A 20,761-nucleotide genomic window follows, 5' to 3' on the forward strand; every position below is an offset into this window, starting at 1 on the left:
TCTCCATTCATTTTTACAGCTTTTATAGTGTCCTATTTATGGACACACCATAAATTTGTTTAACTAGTTTCCCACTGATGGACCCTTGGGTTGCTTCCAAGGTTTGGCTACTACAAACAGTGCCACCCAGGACATTTCCTGTATGTGCAGGTACGTCTGTGGGACGAATTCCGGCAAGTAGGACTGTTGGGTCACAAGTGAGTGTGCTTATGATATTTACAAGTCTTTCCGGATACTCTGAGTGGGGTTGTGCGATAGATGCAGCCCCTGGGAATCGAGGAGAGACCTCTTTCCCCGCAGCCTTGCTGCAGAGACATCTCAATGCAGTTTTAATTTGCATTTTCTCTCATTAAAGTGGGCCTGAGCTTCATTCTGTTCTCTGAGGAGCCGTTGCCTTTCCTTTTCTATGAGCTGCCTCTGCACCCGTAGCCTTTGCCCATCTAAACAAAAATTGCTTTGTTGGCTTGATCTTTTTCCTTAACTATTTTCTAGGAGCTCCTTTTATGTTAAGGAAAGATTAGCTCTCTGTGACAGGGCTTGCAAATATTTACCCCATGTTCTTGTCTTTTGATTTTGCTTATGTTGTGTGTGTATGTATACGTTTTTTAAAAATTAGGTGGTAGAATACTGCAATGTCTTTTTATTTTTTAACGGATTCTGATAAAAGAGAACCATACTCCAAGGTTCTAGAGGAATTTGACGTGTTTTCTTCTAAGTACTTTTATATCTTTGTGCTTTTATATCTAAGTACTTTATATCTTTGATCCCTTTTTAAAATTTTTTTAATGTTTGTTATTTATTATTGAGAGAGAGAGAGAGAGCACAAGCAGGGGAGGGTTAGGGAGAGGGAGACACAGAATCTGAAGCAGGCTCCAGGCTCCAAGCTGTCAGCACAAAGCCCAATGTGGGCCTGGAACTCACGAACCACATGATCATGACCTGAGCCCATATCGGACGCTTAATTGACTGAGCCGCCCAGGCAGCCCTCTTTGATCCCTTTAGAGTTGATGCTGTGGCAAAATATGAGGTATGATATGGTATCCTTAACTCTTTTTCAATCATCTTGACATCATTTATTGGCCTATTCCCCAATGATTAGGCGTGTCGACTTTGTAATTTACCGAATTTCGGACCAGAACCGGGTCGATTTATAGTTTACTCCATTGACTGGGCTGTCCATTGGCAGGTACAGTGCTGTTGTCATTATTGAGCCTCTGTGATGCACTTTGATACATGGGATGGTTGTTTCTTCTCATTCCTTCCCTTTTCCCCCTTTGCTCTGTTTTCTTTTCCTTTTTCTTTTCCTGGCCCTTCTTGTTTGCTTCATTTGCCATATGAATTTTAGAATCTGCTTATTTAGTTTAAAAAAAGTTGATATTTATATCGAAATCACATTGTTTATTAATTAACATAATTGATATGATAGTGTTAATTGTCACGGGGTTCTTGACATGATTGCGAATTTTCCTCTGTTAGAACATGGCGTGTGTTGCATTGGTGCTACTCTTCTTTTGCATTTCTTTATCTTTCTTTTCTTTTTTTTTTTGAGAGAGCAAGAGAGAGAGAGAGAGAGACAGAGCGAGCTCGTGAGTTGAAGAGGGGCAGAGAGAGAGGGAGATCGAGAATCTCAAGCAGGTTCCGTGCCCAGGGAGGAGACTGATGTGAGGCTTGATCTCATGACCTCGGGATCGTGACTTGAGCCAAAATCGAGAGTTGGATGCTTAACCGACTGAGTCAGCCATTTGCCCCTTCTTTTAATTTCTTAAAGGTTTTTCTCTGAGACATTTTGCCTGAATCTTAAGTTTTTTGCAGATATTTTGTTGTGTTGCTATTGAAAAAAAAATCTCTTGAAGGATATGCCGTTTTCCTCTCCACCTGATTGCTATTTGTATATCTAAGTATTGCTGTCATCCAGTATGTTAGTTGTATACCGGGCTATGTTAATGAACTTGTTGTTTGTAGTTGTTTTTGCCAGAAAGGCTTTAATTAATTAATTAATTAAATGCTTATTTATTTATTTGGAGAGAGAAAGCCCACACGAGCAGGGAAGGCAGAGAGAGAATCCCAGACAGGTTCCATGCTGTCAGTGCAGAGCCTGACCCGGGGCTCAATCCCATAAACTGTGAGGTCATGACCGGAGCTGAAATCAAGGGTCGGAAGCTTAACCGACTGAGCCACCCAGGTGCTCCAGGAAGACTTTAATTTAAAGAATAACAATGTGGTTTGGGAAATTATCCCAAATGGATATTTCAGCAATGACAAGAAGGTGGCCACCAGGGGGTTTGGGGAAGTTCATGGTTGGGGTGGGAGGGCTGAAGAGTGTACCTCCTGAGATTTACTGAACTGCCTTCAGTAAAGTGGAACTGGGGGCCGGAATCCAATTTCGGAAGCTTCATTTTGGACCGAGATTTAGAAGGTGTAACAGCTGAGCCAGTTCCGTGGAGAAAAATCTGTGCTGAACTTGCACGTGGTTGTGCTCCTTTGAGCCCCAGAGCACAGAAGGAAAATGCCCAAGACCGACGGCAGTGAGGAGCAAGGTTCTTGCTGGCTCCCAAACCCAGAAAACTGCAGGGACACTGGCCACCTACGGTCGTGGATCCTTAGCTTTCGGGGACACTCACCAGAGCCCATCGGTGGAAGGATCTCAGAACACAGAGGAGGGAACAGAGATCCAGCACTCCTCTGCTCCCTTGGAGACGGAAGGCAGATGGAATTAACAGGTGACCTATGACCCCGTGAGGGACATTACCACTCTCTGTTCTGTCTCGGTTGGGGTCTAAGGCAGACCCAGCCCCGACACCCTGATGCCTTTGGGGTCTCCCATATAGTTTATCCAGACAAGGACTTGGAGCTCGGGAGCCTTTTAGGGAACAAAGTTTAGCTTCCTCTTCACCTCACCCACCCCAGGTAAGAGGAGGGGTAGGAGCTGTTAGTAAGTCCTGTGCATTATGCTTGGTGCTGTCTGTATGCCATTTTATTCACTCTCCTACATAGTCCTCTGAAGCATTCTCTCTGCTTCAAGGGCGAAAGAATGAAGGGCCAGAGGGGCAGTTAGCTTGCCTAAGGCCATTCAGCAGGCAAGTGGTCGATGCAGGGTCCAGGGAGCAGAACAGAAGCAGAGCCCTCCCTCCTGCCCCCACCCCCTCCACCCTTGCTTTAATAAAAACAGCTCGGCCTTCACCTACTTGGCTCCCATTACATTTTGATTTGAAGGGTGAATTCTACCGTGAAAGAGCCTGTGTTCTCCAGACAGGTCCATTCTGTTGTTTCTCATCTCCCGCCATTTTGAATTAGCGGCACCTCCCCACCCCTAGCCCTGCCCCCACCCCACCCCTGCTACTGCTGCCGCCTCTGCTAGTGGATCTGAGGGGTCCCAGCCCACTCTCTCTCTCTCTCTCAAAAATAAGTAAAGGTTAAAAAAAAAATTTAGAAAAAAAAAATAAAATTGAGTTGAATGCAATGTTGATGGGTGACGCCAGTACCATTATTCTGATCACCGTTCCTAATAAAAATTATACGGAATTAAATAATCAGCCTAGGTCCAACACCATCCTTGAGCAAACTCAACGTTGTGAGACAGGGAAAATGGCCATCTAGAGAGAGGAGGTCATTCATTCTACATTCCTTGCAAAGATAAAGGCAAATCTTTGTTCTGCTGTGCTCTGCTCTTCCTGGTGGTTGCGAGTGGTTACAGCTTGTGAGGACCGTGTGTCCTGGGCAGAATTCCCTGGCAGGATGGCTGTATTTCGTGATCAGCACCTGGGCTGTGTGTGGGCAGGCAGGTGTGCTCAGAACCAGGGGTCCTCGCGTGGCACCCTGTACTCTTGTCGTGGACCAGGGGATGCAAGGACCTTCCATCAGGCTTGATGAGAACAAGCTCAAACTTCTGGGGGCAGTGGTGCCACTAAATGGCCAATGCAATATCATCTGTGGCCCAGAGCTGGGGAAGAGGTGTATTCTATTAACAAACACCTAGATATCAGTGTAAGCATTTTACAAATATTCATTTACCTAATCTTCATCTGGATTAGGGTTCTCACTTTATTATTCCTGTTTCCATACAAGAAAACGAGGCACGGAGTTCAGTAATCAGAACGAGGCCACACAGCCAATCTGCCACAGGGCTGAAATGGGGGTCCGGGCTCGTTCAGATCCCGAGGCTAACGTGCACTCACTGTTCGTGAAGCATCTCTCACGTGCCCTGGGCCTGGAGGTGGAGATCAGAATCCAATCTGACATGCCCCTTCCTTCTAGTAGCTTAGAGCCAGTGAGGAGCTTACATTTTGAAAGAAGCTTTGCCCTGTAAGTTTCTCTGCCCCATCTCTGACGCTTCATTCCTCTGTACGTCAACCTGGCTCAGCGACAAGGATTACAAATACTAAAGGGATGTGATGGTTAATTTTACGTATGAACCAGGATAGGCTATGGTACCCCAATACTAGTTTAGATGTCACTGTGACGGTATTTTTTAGGTACAAATAACATTTAAATCAGTAGAGTTTGAAGAAGGCAGATGGCCCTTCGTAACATGGGTGGGCCTCATCTAATCAGTTGAAGGCCTTAAGAGAGAAAGACCTGAGTTTCCCAAGGAAGAAGGATTTCTACCTCAAGACTTGAGACTGCAAAAGTAACTCTTCACTGGGTCTTCAGTTTGCCAGTCTGCCCTGCAGATTTCAGACCTCCCAGCAATCATGTGAGCCAGTTCCTTAAAATAAATCCTTCTCTCTCTCTCTCTCCACACACCCTATTGGTCTGTTCTTCTGGAGAACCCTGACTTATACAAGGGAAAAATTGTATTTATGAGCTTCATTAATGAACTTCTTCTGCGGCAAATGGCTTCTGTTAAATAGGGGGTCAGAATGCAAGTGAAGGTGTCCGAGGACTATAGAATCCTCTGCAGAATTTTTTTTTTAATGTTTTAATTTATTTTTGAGAGAGAGAGAAAGAGAGAGACAGTACAAGTGGGGGAGGGGCAGAGAGATTGGGAGACAGAATCCGAAACAGACTCCAGGCCCTGAGCTGTCAGCACAGAGCCCGACACGGGGCTTGGAGCTCGTGAACCGCGAGATCACGACCTGAGCCAAAGTCATACGCTCAACCGACCGAGCCACCCAAGAGCCCCCTCTGCAGAATTTCTGCAATGCAGATACCTCTTCTATGATCCTTATGGCGTGTGAGTAATGACTTGAATCTGAGAATTCAGAAATTCTGATCCTGGTCCTGAGCTCGGATCTCTACATACCGGTGGTTGGTAGGTCGGAAAGGAAAACCACATCTCCAAGCACGAGGCACCTCCTTCCAGCAGGAGGCTTATCCATCCTACCATGTGCCACTGCTTCGAAGGTACGACAGAAAACATCTACCTCATGCCAGGATCTGGGCTGGATGCGCGTGACGGTTCTGGCGACGGCTCTGAATGGTGGGTAAAGTGCTTCCAATTCGCTATTTGCAGGGAACCGTTTTCTGACGTGTCACGGCCAGGAGTTGGCAGTTACCCACTTTCAGGTGCAGCGACGGTGTCCCCACCTGCAGGGATGGTGAGCGCATCCAATCCCAGGGCTCTGATCAGGTGAGCAAGACACAGAAAGCGCTGCTTGGGGGGGCTGGCGTGGGGACCGGTTGACAAGCAGGGGTACAAGGGAATGGCCGAGAGTACTCCCAGGGGCAAGAGTGCCTCTGAGGGACTCTGCTGGTGTCTGAGAGAGTCCCGGGAGGGAGGACTGCACGTGGCACCGGCCATGATTTACCCACCCCAATTAGCTGCAACAACAGCCCGTGCTGTGAAGCAAATCAAAGGGGGAAAAAATAGCCTCTCCAGAATGGTGACAGATGTCTCATAGTGCCGCATTACAGTGAGAAGCACTTGGACCTTATTCTAGGTGAGAAGTCCAATGAAACCCAAACTTGTCCTCTGGACAAGGCTGCTGTGTAATATAGAGCTGCCCCTCAGTGAGTCTGGCTGTCTCTCCGGGCCCCTCGCCAAGCCTCAGAAGCACCTTAACTTGAAGCCCTGCTGATTCCAAGCACCGCCTTCTGTTCTGGGCAAGCCTTGGCCAGGAAAAGTCAGGTAGGGACCCGTTCGTGAAGCAAGCCTACCACGTGTGACTGCAGCTGGGTTCCCGGAGTTCGTGGAGAGGAGTATGTTGAGTAGAGTTGAAATGGACCGGTTGTTCCCAGCTGCATCTCAGCTGTGTTGGTGCTAGAGTCAGGGTGTGGGGCTGCCTTGGGGCCACTCGCCACCCACAGTGTTGTTTCTTTGGGAAAATGCACTCCCAAGTATCTTTGTTGGTTAGTGGGTTGACTGGCCGATTAATTGATGGATTCATTCATTCATTCGGTCAGTCACTGCCTGCCCTACGCCAGGAAGTAACCAGGGATGCCATGGCTCTTCTTTTGATATGAACAGCAACAGTGTGGAATGCCTGGGTGTGGGGGTAGGGGAGGAGCCTGCCCCAGCCATCCATTTCCATATGTCATATCAGGAATCAAGAAGCAAAGGGCTAAGGGCAGGGGCGATTCCTCATCTGCGTGCCATGTGATGTGGGCTGCTCATCCAAAAACCACGTCTTCTCACGTCAGAGAAAAGTTGGGTTTCCCTGACTCAGTTGGATGAACCTGTGAGCCACTTTGAGGGCAGGGCTGTGTCTCAGGTATTTTGGTATCCTCAGATGCCTCCCACAGAGGGAGGGCCGACCAGGTCAGTCAATACGCGCCTGATACAGTGAAACCAACTTCGGCTGTCCCAAAGCCCTTTCTTTTGTTGGGTTCTAAGTGGTAAAGAAAGTCTTGGCTTGGATAGAGTCTTGGCTGTCACTGGGGTTTTGTGATTGTGTGTTCGAGGGATATGCGTTCCAATGGATGGAGAGCTTTCCAAAGCACGAGTGATTCCTATGGGAGGGGCTCGATCCCTGAACCCACCTTGGCCTAGACAAGTCTGAGAGGCTGGAGAGGGAGGCCAATTATGGTCTTTGGGAAATTCTTGAGGTCAGCACCAACCCCCTGTGTGAGAAAAGGTAGGATTTCCAACAAGATGTCTGCTTAGGCTGTGGTGTTGACAGTTCAGGCATGCGGGTGACAATAAAGAGAAGGCTACTCACTCTTGTCCTCTTCCAACAACTTCTGCTATCCATGGTGGCCTCATACTCATCTCTCTTGTCTCAGAAGAACTTCCGGGGCTGATGACACTTAGCACTTCTAGAAGGATCTTGTCAAGTAATCTCATCACACATGTAATTCATTTTGGCCAAGCTAGCTAGGGCGATCAGCACCCTTATGTCAGAGACACTCTGTTCTAATTATCTTGTCAAAGGGACTTCTTTGCTTCCCCTCTCAGATGCCTCTATCTTTGTCAAACCTTAGTGACAAAACTTGGGCCATAGGCTCAGGTGTAGTCTTCCAAGCACAGGGGACAGAGGGAACAGGCAGGATTCTACTTACCCAGAGTCCCTTTGTGAAGGCAAGGGCACTTAATTTTGTTGGTCATTATAACAAAAATGATGTTAGCTAGCATTCATGGCCCGACATGGTGCTGAACACTTTCCACGCATTATCTCACGGGATTCTCCCAGCACCTCAACAAGAGACACTGTTTTCCTCCCATCTTTACCGATGAAGGAAACTGAGGTTTCAAGAAGTTCAGGGAGCACACCTGAGGTCCTGTCTCAGGTCAGGCTCCCAGAAGCAGACCCCGAGATGAGGACTCACAGGCAGGTGATGTGTTAGGGAAGTGATTCCTGGAGAAATCTGCTGAGAGAGCAGCTGGACCGGGAAGCGAGCCAAGCAGGGGCCATCTCCGAGAAGTCCCTGGGCTGATGGGTTCCACCTAATCCCACGGGCTGGGCTGGGTTCGTGGGTGTGCACCCTGTGCCCTTGTGGGGCCCCGTGCTCAGGAGGGCCCTGTGCTTGGGCTGACGTGCTGCTGTTGCTGTCTTGAAATTCTTAACAATTTTGGAACAAGGAACTTGCATTTTCATCTTTCACTGAGCCCTGCAGACTCTGCCCACGGGATTTCCAAAGTGCAGGCCCCTCGGGGCTGTTCCCTCTGGAGGCCTGGGGATGCGGGCTTTAATCCTGTCATCAGCCATCGGTCATTGGGTAAGGGCTGCTCCTTAACCGTTCCCACGTTTTCCTGGTTCCTTCTGTAGGCAGGCAAAGCTGTCTAATGGCCTATGGGCAATATTCTGAAAAAGAGCCGCAGGTAATGGCTGTTGGAACTGGAAGGGTCCCGAAGGAATGGCAGGATTCAAACTCAGGGCCACGGTTCTTAATCACTCTTCCTTTGAGAGGTCACAGGGTGGCTTCGGTTCTGCCGTGAGCCCCCGTGTCCTCCAGCCCCACCTTTCCTTCTCTGTTCCTCCTGCTTCCGGTCATGGGTAGGAGGGAGAGTGAAAGAATGGGAAGTGGAGGTTGGCAGTGTGCCAGCTGCTGGGAACGCCGCGATTTACCTTTCCTGCAGACAACTATTCTGGTCTGGGTGGGCTACCCGGGAACCCGCAGGGGCCAGGCTGGAACAGCGTCGATGTGCTAATTCAGCCTTCCCTTCGCTGGCGCAGTCCTCAAAGTTTTCTACCAAAATATCAAATCTATGTAGTTTTCTGCTTTGCCATCTGTGCGTTTTTATTTTTATTTATGTTTATTTCTTTATTTTTTTGAGAGAGAGCGAGCAGGGGAGGGGCAGACGGAGAGAGCAAGAGAATCTCAGGCAGGCTCCACGCCCAGGGCGGACCCCGATTTGGGGCTCGATCCCGCGAACCGTGAGATCATGACCCGAGCTGAAATCCAAAACTGGACACTTAACTGATTGAGCCCCCCAGGCACCCCTCCTGTGCATTTTTCTTTTTTTTTTTTTTTTTTTTTTTTATTTATTTTTGGGACAGAGAGAGACAGAGCATGAACGGGGGAGGGGCAGAGAGAGAGGGAGACACAGAATCGGAAACAGGCTCCAGGCTCTGAGCCATCAGCCCAGAGCCCGACGCGGGGCTCGAACTCACGGACCGCGAGATCGTGACCTGGCTGAAGTCGGAGGCTTAACCGACTGCGCCACCCAGGCGCCCCTGCTGTGCATTTTTCAAGATGCAATTCCCATGGCTTTGGATCTTTGTACTAACCTCCTCACAATGTGCATTTTAAAGAGATTTTCTTTAGCTTAAAAATGATATTTAACAACCCACTTGTCCCTTGGCAGGCTGTGTTTGTGACTGTGTAGACACATCTCCTCTATCTCTATAAGTCCCTGCCTAAATAGGATTAGTTTAGCGGGTCTGCCCAGAACTTTCCGTCCTATGTTAGGTTGTGGAAGCCTTGACTGCAGAAGCCCTCTTTCAAATCACATTCATGCAGCCATTCCCAGAAACTTTGGTAGGAAAAAAGGCACGCAGGCATACAAAATGATCCCCGGAATTGGCTTGCGTTGGCATGCATTTGCAGATGATGGGCCCTAAGTCCTAAGAGCAGGGACTGCCCTTTTCAAAAAAAAAAAAAAAAAAAAAAATCATTCCTCCTACATGCCCAGGGGCTGTAGTGCAAGAGGCACATTCAGTAAATATCCTAAATATAAATAAGCAGTAAGCAGGAGGGTGAACTTGCTTTCTGATCGGTGCTACCTGCAATGTTCTGGAAGTGTTTAGACATCTCCTGTGTACCTGTACCGCGTTTTGAAAAAATGTCCTTTTTGGCCCACTGTGCACCAGCTCTTTAAAAGATCTTGACTTGGAAACTTTGGCTGTTAGTCCCTGGGTTGCCATCCTCACAAGGGGACCCTGCATGGGAGAAGGGTGTTAGCCAGGGACTCTTCTAGAATGCACCACCAGTGAAGTCACCATCCTTTCTTCCCTTTATCTCCATTGTCCTAACGACTTGTTACCTTGTCCTCTTCTCTTCCTCTTAGTATATTTGCAGTGTGCTTATTCCCGTATTTCAATTAGGTCAGATTCATTGGCCTGGGACAGGTGGGGTGCTCCTTCTGATGGAGGCACACATCTTAGGCCAACCGGCTAGAAACCAATAAGCAAACCACTGCCAAACCTTAGTCTTCTTCGCATGGGAAACCAGCAGAAACAGGTTCTTTTTGTTATTTCCAAAAAACGTACATCCCCAAAGCACGCAGAGAAGCACACGCTGGATTGTAGCATCATCGTTTACTCAAGATGCCGTACAAAAGCCGAAAGAGGAAGGAGTGGACGTTGGGCCATCAAAGCCAAACGGGAGGAATCTTCGAAGGAGGAAGAGGCTAAGCATGGAGGCGGAGGCCGCGATGAGAAGGCCATTATTGGTGTCTTCAGCAAGTCCTGAGCTCAGACATCCTTGTTTATGCCTCCGATGTGCCAGTGACCCCACCTCCTACCATAGCTTGTCTCGGGAGGGAAAGAAACCGGCCAAGAGAGCCAATTTCAGAGAGTTCTCTGGGGAAGGAGGGAATGAGTGAGAATCAGGCGTGTGTGGGCGCTGGGGATGCTTAGGTGCAGCCAATTTGGAGCCCCCTTTCTGAACTCATCCCACCCACTCCCCAATTTGTACTCCTTGTGCCATGCTGTGCAGGATAGAGGTCCCATCTGGGAGGGAGTGTCTGGGACTACCGAAGAGTTACATTATGGTGCAAGGCATCCAAAGGACCCTCCACACTCCCCCCTTCCAGCATGAGAATGGCTCACTGAAAGGAGATCAGCATTTATACCCAATTGGGTAATTTACTAATGCTTGTTAGTTTCATATCCTAGGAAACTTTCACTTGCCACCTCAATGAGGACAGTCACAGGCCATTGCCCAAAAAACTATCCCCAGTGAAAAACTACAGACATGGCCCCCAGGACCCCAGAACCCAGTATAGACTTGCATCCATCATTCTCTCTTTCTGTCTCTGTGTCTCTGTCTGTGTCTCTGTCTCTCTTTCTCGTCTGCCACTTCACTGTGGCTCACTGTTTTACTCTCTCCCACCCACATAACCTCAGAAACTGCAGTTGAAAAGTTTCCATTTTAATTCTGATATTACGAGCCTATGTATTTTGCAACTCTGAATTTTTAGACCGAGACATGGTACTTTCTATTAGACGTCTGATACTTTTTTTTTTTCTTTCGCCTAATGGACCAAGATGGCTGCAAATATGATACACAGAGTTTAATTAACTCTGCATTTCTTCAAAAGTCAGGGTAACTGAAAAGCTATTTTAATGGGTAGAGCCCACTATCATTTAAGGTCATAAACTTGAGCCTTTGAAAAAATAATGAATCAGATAGGTTCATACCAGTACTGCCTTTTAAGGCACCTTCTTATATTACCAGAATCTTCTGATAATGAGAAAATTAAACGGGATGCACCGTGACACTTTTTACAGCAGCCTCTCCTCGTCGTTACCTGTTATAAGGTCCTTGTCTAATTCGAAGGAGCAGAGGAGGGACTTCCTCTAGGTTGTATTGATTGGCGTTAGTGTGTTTCCAGCTGTCTGATTTGGACCACTATCTAGACTTCACCAGTGATGCCGTGGAGTGTTCCTATTGAGGATTTAAGAGAAATAGTTTTCTTTCCACAAACATCAGCTCTCTCTAGCCACTGGATTTTGCACGGCTCCTTGGTGCATGCATACAAGTCACCTGGCTTAACAGGTGTTTGCTTTTTGGTGACTTTCTCACTCCTTTCTGGTGATTTCCCTGACAGAGCTTGGTTTCCCCTTCTCTCCCCATGTACAAGGGACATGAGCGCTTGTAGCTGAAAAACTCCGTCAGATATATTTGCATGAGTCCTTTTTTGTCTTTTAAGCTACAAGACTTCGATTTTTCTGCAGAATGCTTGCTTTGTTTTAAAGAACTTGACCACACATTGTGTAGGATGTTGCTTGCTTGCTCCTGAGTGGTACAAGGCCCTCAGGGCCTGCCAACAAGACCAGCTGCATAATTCGTAGGGTCCAGTGAAAAACGGGAGGGCAGGCCTCCTTGTTCAGTATGATCAAGAGTTCCAGGTTGGTGACCGCCGAGCGTTGGGCCAAGAGCAGTGACCCCGTGCAGATCACATCCCCATGATCTGTCATTCCTACAGAAGTAACTTTTTACGAGTAACCCTGAGCAGGATCTGTGACGGCCGGAGTTTGTTCCTTTGCCATGTTTAGCTTGTAAACCGAGTAAGCTCATCCTGTATCTCTCAGTGTTTTGAAAAGGTTCCACTGACTTCTGGCTTCCATCGTTGCTATAGAAAAGTCTATGTCAAGCTACCCCCACCCCCCCCCCCCCCCCCCCCAACTCTCTGCTCGTGGATTTTCCCGTTGGCAATTTTTCCTTAACCTGTGTCTAGTTTTGTCTATCTTGCTTTGAACCAGTTTTGCTTCCTGAATCTGATTTCCATCCTGCCCTAGAAAACTCTCAGCCCCTGTCTTTAAAATATCGCCTCTTGCTCCCGTCTTCCTGGAACTCCAGTGTGATACCTGCTAGAGCTTCCTGTTCATCTTCCATGTCTTCGACTTCTCTTTCATTTTGCAAATCTCTTTGTCTCTGTGCGCTGTACTCCAGGTGATCCCCTTCCAAACCATTTCCTGGGTCACAGTGCTCTCTTTAGCTGTCTAAGCTGATCTTTAAAACCCATTCGATACGTTTTTGTTTTTAATGATGCACATTTCATGTCTAGAAGTTATATTTGGTCATTTTTCAAATTTGGTTTTTAAAATGTTTTCATGTTTATTCGTGTTTTGAGAGAAAGAGAGAGAGAGAAAGCGTGCACGTGAGCGAGCAGGGGAGGGGCAGAGAGAGAGAGAGGGAGACACAGAATCCGAAGCAGGCTCCAGGCTCTGAGCTGTCAGTGCAGAGCCTGATTTGGGGCTCGAACCCGTGAACCGTGAGACCATGACCTGAGCCAAAGTCAGACATTTAACCGACTGAGCTGCCCAGGTGCCCCTGGGTCTTTTTTTTTTTTTTTTTTAATTTTAAATAGAGTCTGATTATTTGCTTATAATTTTGATCCTCCCTTTTACATTTTTAAATGCATTTAGGCATAATTTATAGCCTGTTCTGAGAGCTTCATTATCTGATGTTCTTGGGGGTTCCTGAGGTTCATTACTGCCTGCCGTTGTTTGTTGGCTCTGGTTCTTCATGCTCATGTCCCTTGAAGCATTTTGTAGTTTTTGATTGTGAACTTCCGTTTCAAAGAACGTGCACTATGGGAATCTTGTGTGGCCGAGGCTGGGGATCTGTTTCCATAGAGAAGTTTCTCATTTGCTTCAGCAAGTGCCCCTGTGATATTACTAGATTGGGACTCTTTTGATGCTATCTAATCAGCATGGACTTTCTAGAACATACAGGTGTGTCAGTTTAAACCCCAAGGCTGCGTGAAGCATGGCCTGTGGTTCTGAAGCTCAAGGTGACTTTGTTCCCTGCCAGGGCTCCCTCTGCACAGGCAGCCAAAGTGTCCGCACCTGCTCCGGTGTTCAGCCCGCTTTGGCCTCAGGGATTTCCTTTACTGATCTCAGCTGTGCTTTTAAAACCGTGTGTGTTTTTGTACAGCATATCTAGGTATTTTGTGGCCGGAGGTTTTTCAGATTCTCCTCCATGATAATGCCACAAATGATAGTTTCTGTCATTCCGAATTTCTGAGCCCAGAAAAAAGCTTTCTCACCATGATTACATGTTTTGAGATCTCCCCAAATGTTAGAGACGGATGGTGGTGATGGCTGCACAGCATCGTGAATGTACTTAATGCCACCAAAAAAAAAAAAAAAAAAAATGGTGAAGCAGGCCAGGAACCCTGACCGAATTCATGGCAATTCTACTGCACCGATCAGAAGACATCCCTTATTTTTGTGTGCAGCTTTTCATTTGGATGGGGTTTTGGTTTTGTTCTGCAGAGAAAACAGCTAACGCACTCTTTGCTAAAAAGGACTAGAGTGCACAAATGGTTGGATTTATTTAGTACCAAAATGTGAGATTAAAAAAAAAAAAAACCCTTAGGAATTTGAGGACACTGGGAGGGTTGCTCAGCACTGAAAAGAAAGCTGCGGGAGAAAGGCGTCTCAGTTCTCTCCGCCATCCATGCTCTCTGGCTTTGAGTAACGCAAGCATTCCTTTCTCTTGCTGTTGGGTTTCTCGAGCCTCAGAGATCTGTTTTACCAGAAAAATGAGAAAGTCTTCGCCCAAGGAAGCATCAGTGTAGTGAAGTCGAATTACTGTAAAGGTTTCACGGCTGAGTCAGTGGGAGGGCGGCCAGTGATCACTTCCTGTCTCACCCAGAGGAGGGAGCTGCCCTGGAAAGGGACGTTGATGCTGGACCAACTTTAGGTGCTTCCTTTATTTCCTCAGGGACCAGCAGGACACTCTCTTTCTCTGCATGGAAGGCTCTGATATCCAGATGGGGAAAATCTAACTCCGTGGACCAGGAAGGAAAGCCATTCATTCGTTCATCACTCCTACCTCTTATTAGAGTGAAGTAAGAACTTTATGGGAAATGTAGGCAGGAAACTTTCACTATGACTACATATGTGTATTTAACAATTTTTTTTTTTTTGGATTGAGAATCTTAATTACTCTGAATGCAAAACACTCAATAATGTCCTTTGTCTTTGTTGTTGTTACTGTTCTGTGAACATGTTTTTAGAAAAAACCCGGTGCCGTGACATGACCTTTGCTGATGAGGCAATGCTGGGTCCATTTGTTCATTCTTTTTTTTTTTCTTTCAAATAACATTTGTCCCACATTATATATTAGGGATTTGTACTGGTGCTGAGGGGCTCAAAGGATAAATAATAGTCTCTGTCCTTAAGAGTCTCTGTCTGATGCCTTGCGGAAAGGCCAGCCCACATACAGAAAGAAAATGCTAAACAGAACACAATTCATCTTCAAAGGATCTAATTAAAGAATCAGAGCGAATATTTCCATAACTTTTTTTATTGTGATAAAATATACAGAACGCAAATTTACCACTTTAACCATTTTTTAAGTGGCATTAAGGACGTTCCCACTGTGGGCAACCATCAACTACCATCCGTCTCCAGAACTTTCTTATCTTCCCAACTGAAAGTCTGTCCCCATGAAACGCTAACTCCCCATTTCCACGCCTCACCCACCAGCCTCTGGCAGCCACCGGTCTCCTTTCTGTCTCTATGAATTTGACTCCTCTCAGGAGCTCGTAGAAGTGGAATCTTACAGCGTTTGTCGTTTGGGGTCTGGCTTCTCCATTACTTTTTTAATGGAAGGAAATATGACTTGCTGAAAAGAAAATGTCAGCCTTGTCCCTGACTGACTCACCACTTGGCTTGGCCCAGAGTAAGACGGTCAACTTTAGCGTGCTCAGCTCTCCGATAACGCGACCATTTTAGTATCTTTTCTTGAAGACCCCATCACAGTGTTGTGATATTAGTCCATTCGAGTTGATCGACATTATTATAGCCTTAAGAGGCTGCCACTCCCTGGAAACATGTTCCAGCCTCCCCCCCTCAGGGGGTGGTGGAGTGAGGTAAGCAGCTTGCAGGTGGGACCAGCCCCGCTGGCTTCCACGGGCTGCGTGTCTCACAAGCGCTTCACGTGTGAGCACGTAGCGAGCCCTGCTAGTCCCTGAGCCCGGAGGCCTGCCAGAAACCCAGACCCCGAGGACTCCCCTCCAGACGTGTGCTCTGAGCCGGGCTGTCTAAACTCTTTCCTCTGGAACCAATCAGACACTCGCCGAAGGGGCCATATCTCACCGACTGCTTTTGAGTCACGTGTCATATTTGAGATCTGCCCTGGGTTGGGAGCTGAAACATTTTGGCTTGTCTCCACTGGAGTCGGGGCAAGGCCTGAAGTCACGAGGAAGGCTGGCTCAGGTTTCCCACTGTGTTTCTGGGGCACGTGGATATGCGGCTGAAATGTTGTACCTTATGCAGCAAGGGTGGTCTGCCGAGTACGAGTCGACACGGCGGCTCAGCTTCTTGGGGTTCGTCTCTTCCTTCCAGCAGAGCATAAGGTCCACGAGGGCTGAGCTGATCACCGCCGGCTCCTCAGTGCCTTCCAGGGAGTCTGGAACAAAGGGTGACTGTGTCCTACAAACTGGAGGAGGTATCTGTTGTCAGGCTAGGGAGTGCGCCAACGTACGGAAAGTTACGTTGTCAGAAACAAGAAAAGGATGCCGCTGATAAATGCACTCGTGCTGCTTAACCAAGAAATATTCCCAATGATTGCAGTTCTTTAAAAAACTAGAATGGAGACAAAAAAATGCTTTTCTTTAAAAAAAAAATTTAATACAGTGTTTTATCCTAAAATAACATTATTTAAAAAAAAGTTTTTTAAATGTTTATTTATTTTTGAGAGAAGGGGAGAGAGACAGAGTGTGAAGGAGGGGCAGAGAGAGAAAGGGAGACACAGAATCCGCAGCGGGCTCCAGGCTCTGAGCTGTCAGCCCGGAGCCTGTAGCGGGGCTCAAACTCATGAACCGTGAGATCGTGCCCTGAGCCGAAGCCGGATGCCCAACCAACTGAGCCACCCAGGTGCCCCCTAAAATAACATTATCGATTACCTTTCTTCTTACCAGATTTCACAGAAGCTTCTGGAGGTACCAGTGAAACACTTAGAACTGAAAGAGGAAATTACTTACTTGCGTTTTCAGGATACAAATATCCTGGTTTTCTAGGATGGTTAAACGCTAATACTGCCAGTGAGAATGTGATGCAACGTTGGTGAAGCAACTGCCGTGTAACATTGTCTCGTGTAGGATTTTATTAGAAAAAAAGAAAAGAAAGCTGAGGTCTTGGAAAATATTAGAAAAGTATCTCTCTGCAGGGCTTACCACATAAGCCCGTTGTTCTCATTCCCCAGTGGCTATGGTTGGTTTGGACCGGACAGTTCCGCCTTTGTCTCCAGGGTTTGGGCTTCGCTTCTGGTTTTTGACCACCCGCCAGCCATGCTGTCCTCATGGAAGTCATGCAGGGAGAGCTGACGTGGTCTGAGCTGACTCCTCCGGGGCCTTGCACAGATGTGAGGTCTATCACCAGCGCGCCGCTCGCTCACGGAGGGTGCCGGAAAGCTGTGCGGGCGGGCAGAGCAGTGGCTAACGGATAGCCCAAGAACTGAGCCTTCCTCTAAGGTACCCCCACCCCCCGGAAGGTCAGCAAAGACCCCTCGAATGTTTTTTCTCCTTGCTTCTCTCCCCTTATTTGTGTGGTATACATCTCTTTTTAGCTTGCAGAGACCACGCCTAAACAAAGGAGCCAAAGATACACCCCAAATCGAAGCCACATCCCGTGTTCCCCAAAGATGATGGCTTTTCTGTTCCCCGCAGCTCATTACGAGGGCCCCTCACCGGACAATGGATCTCTCTGGGCCACCCAGCCACGCAGGGGATAAGACAGCTTCTGAAATACAGAATATTTTTGGAGCTCTGATCCCGACTCCCACATCCGCAGCCCCTTTTGGACTAGACAGCCTCCTCCTCGGATTCTCGGTGGCTCATCACATCCCTCCATCTGTGACCAGAAACGGGCCGGGGGAACGAGTAGACAAGAAGGCCGTCGCCGACCAGGCCCACGGCTTCCCAGAGGGAAAGCGGTTGGAAGCACAGCGGTTTGCGTATCAGCCGTCGCAGAGCAGGGGCTGAGGCAGGCGATGGAGGAAGACGGGAGGTGAAGCTGGCATCAGAGCCTTCCCTGGCGGAGCGATTCCCGAAGACACTGCTGATGAACTGCAGCCTGTCTGGGAGCCCCCCGCCCCCTGGGACCCCCGCCCCCTCCTCTTCTGTGCAGAGAAAGGTAGCCGGGGAGCTGTCGCATGGCTGGGGTGCCGTCTGCCCTGACCCCTATCGTTTCGCCTCTTGGCTTGGATCCCAGGCCCCACGGTGGGCCGGCGGCTGGCTAAGGCCACAGATGAGCTGAGTAGCTACACGGTATGGCTTGGGAGCATTTCAGCATGGCGGGAAGGGAGCGTGCTTTGCAGGCGAATGGCCCCAGCGTCCTGGCCCAGCCCTCTTTCCTTTGAAATCCAACTGCATTCTGGCACTTTGCATTACTTAGGGTAACACGGGCGGCAGTAACAAAGAACCCCTCCGATTTCACAGCCTTAGCACTGATATTTACGTCCAGTTCAGGACAGTGGGTGACCGTCCTCAGGCGGCGATTCAGGAGCCCAGGCTCGCCGACCCCTAGGGCCTTGGAGATCTCCGCGCGGAGGGTGAGAGAAAGCGCAGGTTACATTAGCCTCAAACGACACACCTCACTTCTACTCACATTTCATTGTCGGGAGGATGGGGAAACGTAATCCGAGGGAGAACTTCGTGCTGTGGCCGGGAGGGTGCCAGTGTCGCTGTCACAATAATGGGGTAAACTTTCAAAGCTTCGATTTCCTCATCTGTAAACAGAGACGTGGAACCAACAGCCGAGAGTTACCAGGAAGACGAGAGCTGATGTCTGCGATGCGACTCAGCCAGTGCCTGACGTGGATCGGGGGCTGTGATTACAGCCAGAGGGACAGGGGCTGTCTCATCAGCTGGAGCCGGGGCGATCCAAGCTCATGCCCACGTGTCCATCCCGTGCTTCTGCAGAAAGAGGTTTCTTACGTGAGACTGTTATGCAACGTGCGTGCTGGATCGTGGTTAATATGGGAATGCTGGTCTCCGTCATGATGATTATTAGGTAACGTGCATTACGTACTGTGATTATGTTGTAAATGCAAGTGAACCGCTCACTCTAACAAACGTCCCATGGTCTAAAATTCCGGGGGCATCGATGCAAGCTTTGGACTATTTTCCCATTGTTTGCTATCTTTGAAAAGGCCTTTGTTATCAAAGCGGTAGAGATCATTGCAAAAATTGCCAACACGCAGATGGCTCCAAAGTGGAACTTAAAAGCCTTCTCCCCACACTCGGTGCCCCCTCTCTTACCGTTGTTGGATAAGCAACTATCGTTAACGCTTTCGGTAAATCCTTCCAGAAACACTCTACGTTTATACACAAGCATATTTAAGTCCTCTCCTTTTGCACAAAAGCAAATCATGCCAACGTGTTATTCCGCAACTGCTTTCTCTTTTTCTCTGCTTCCGCATCTGCTCTAACTCAATAGTATTCCATCGTGGAATGAGCCAGTTTCTTTAACCAGAGATGAGAGGTTTAGTGCGAAGTAAAAAGGCATCAAACCCCTCTTTTCTCCGTGTGAGTGGATGGCTCACTCCCCACGCTGACCTCCCCACCAGATTTCAGGTGTCCTCTGAAATCCCAGTCCCATCTGGGTGCACCCAGGGTCCACGTGCCTCCTACCGGGGCAACCCCTCAACATCCCAGGATGTGAATGGCTGTGGTTCAAAAAACGAGGATAAGGGCCTGGGGGTGGAGTAAGCTGTCAAAAGTCTTCAGGAACTCCTTCCTTGTGCCCGTAGCCTCTAGCTGGCTCAAAAAGGTAAAACGCTCTTTCTTGTCCCCTCCGGGGCATGGGGTACGCTTGGTTCAACTTCAGAGATCTGGGCCCAGAGATTGGTGATCCGAAAAGGAATCCTATACTGTCGCTCAGGTCATTTGGATGAAGACTTCTTAATGTAGGGAGAAAACCAAGTGGTCCTTGCAACTTTGCGGGTTTTCACTGGGCATTTGGAGATCTCGCTGGTTCTGTGTTCAGTGAGGCTACGAAAAAGATTCTGTGCACACATCACTTGTCCGAGCCATGGGAACCCAACCGGCTTCGGCCCTAGAAGACTATTTTCCAGTTTTCAAACGTTCAAAGGTGTGCCATCTTCTGATTTCCTTTTTTCCATCTCTGCAGACGGCAAAGCCTTGGAGTCACAGGTTGGGTGTGTTTATATTCTTTGGAATAAACACATCACAATAAATAAACTCCTTTAAAAAAAAAATGCATGATCGTTGCCCCACCGCACCTTGGCAATTGCTGCCCAAGTGACTCGTAAATCTTTTCGAGGGAGATGCATTCCTTCGGACAATTTAGAAGGAGATTTGTGCTAAGAAAACAACCTCTGTTGATTCTCCTGCATCAGCACAGGATGATATTTTTGGCCACAGTGATCCTCACGGAATGTTTTTTGCTTTTTCTGGAAAGCAGATAAATGCCTCCCTTCCCAATTACCACTGAGGATAAGTAGTAAAGAGTCAGGGAGCGTCCAGGGACTCCTGCTCTAGCAGATGTAGAGGTCTTTTTATTGCCTTCAGTGCACTGGGCCAGGCTCACATTAGTCCTATTTTTAGCCTTTCGGACTGACTCGGTGAATCTGGCCTCCTTTTTCAACGGATCATATTAACGAACTGCAGATGGGGCCCTAATTGATTCTTTTCTATCACAATTATTTGCAGGCAAATGTCCTCAATGTCTCCTTGGTGAATAGTCACCTAGTTTCTGAAAGCCCTGCTCGGTCTGGGAACAGGTTTTCTCTTTGGTTTGGACACCAGAGGAGAGACTATCCTAGACGGATTCACTGAAGTGCTTGGATGCATACGAGGCATCTCTGGCGGGTGTGTTGAGGGTCTGGAATCTCGGCGGTTCTGCGTTCGGTTACACGGAGATGTTGGCACCTCGCATCTCAGTGGACCAGGCAAGGGCTGCATTACTGGATGACGTTTAGAAGCATTTCCCCCATCTATTAGCACGCTCACGAGCTCCATTAGTCCAGCAGCCTGCCCAAGTGAGTCCTCTCCTCCCCGCCACACCTGGAGGTAGGTCGATCCCCGAAGGCATTTTTATTTTATATTCCACAGACTTTTCCTTAAAAGGCTCTCAATTTACCCTTTGGTTCCATGTGAATTCTGGGACCATTCTCCTCCGTGTGACCAAACGCTGGCAGCGGGTCGGGGGGTTAGCACTGTGTTCTTTTTTTTTTTTTTTTT

The sequence above is a fragment of the Panthera uncia genome, chromosome D2, assembly GCF_023721935.1.
Source record: "Panthera uncia isolate 11264 chromosome D2, Puncia_PCG_1.0, whole genome shotgun sequence".
NCBI lineage: Eukaryota > Metazoa > Chordata > Mammalia > Carnivora > Felidae > Panthera > Panthera uncia.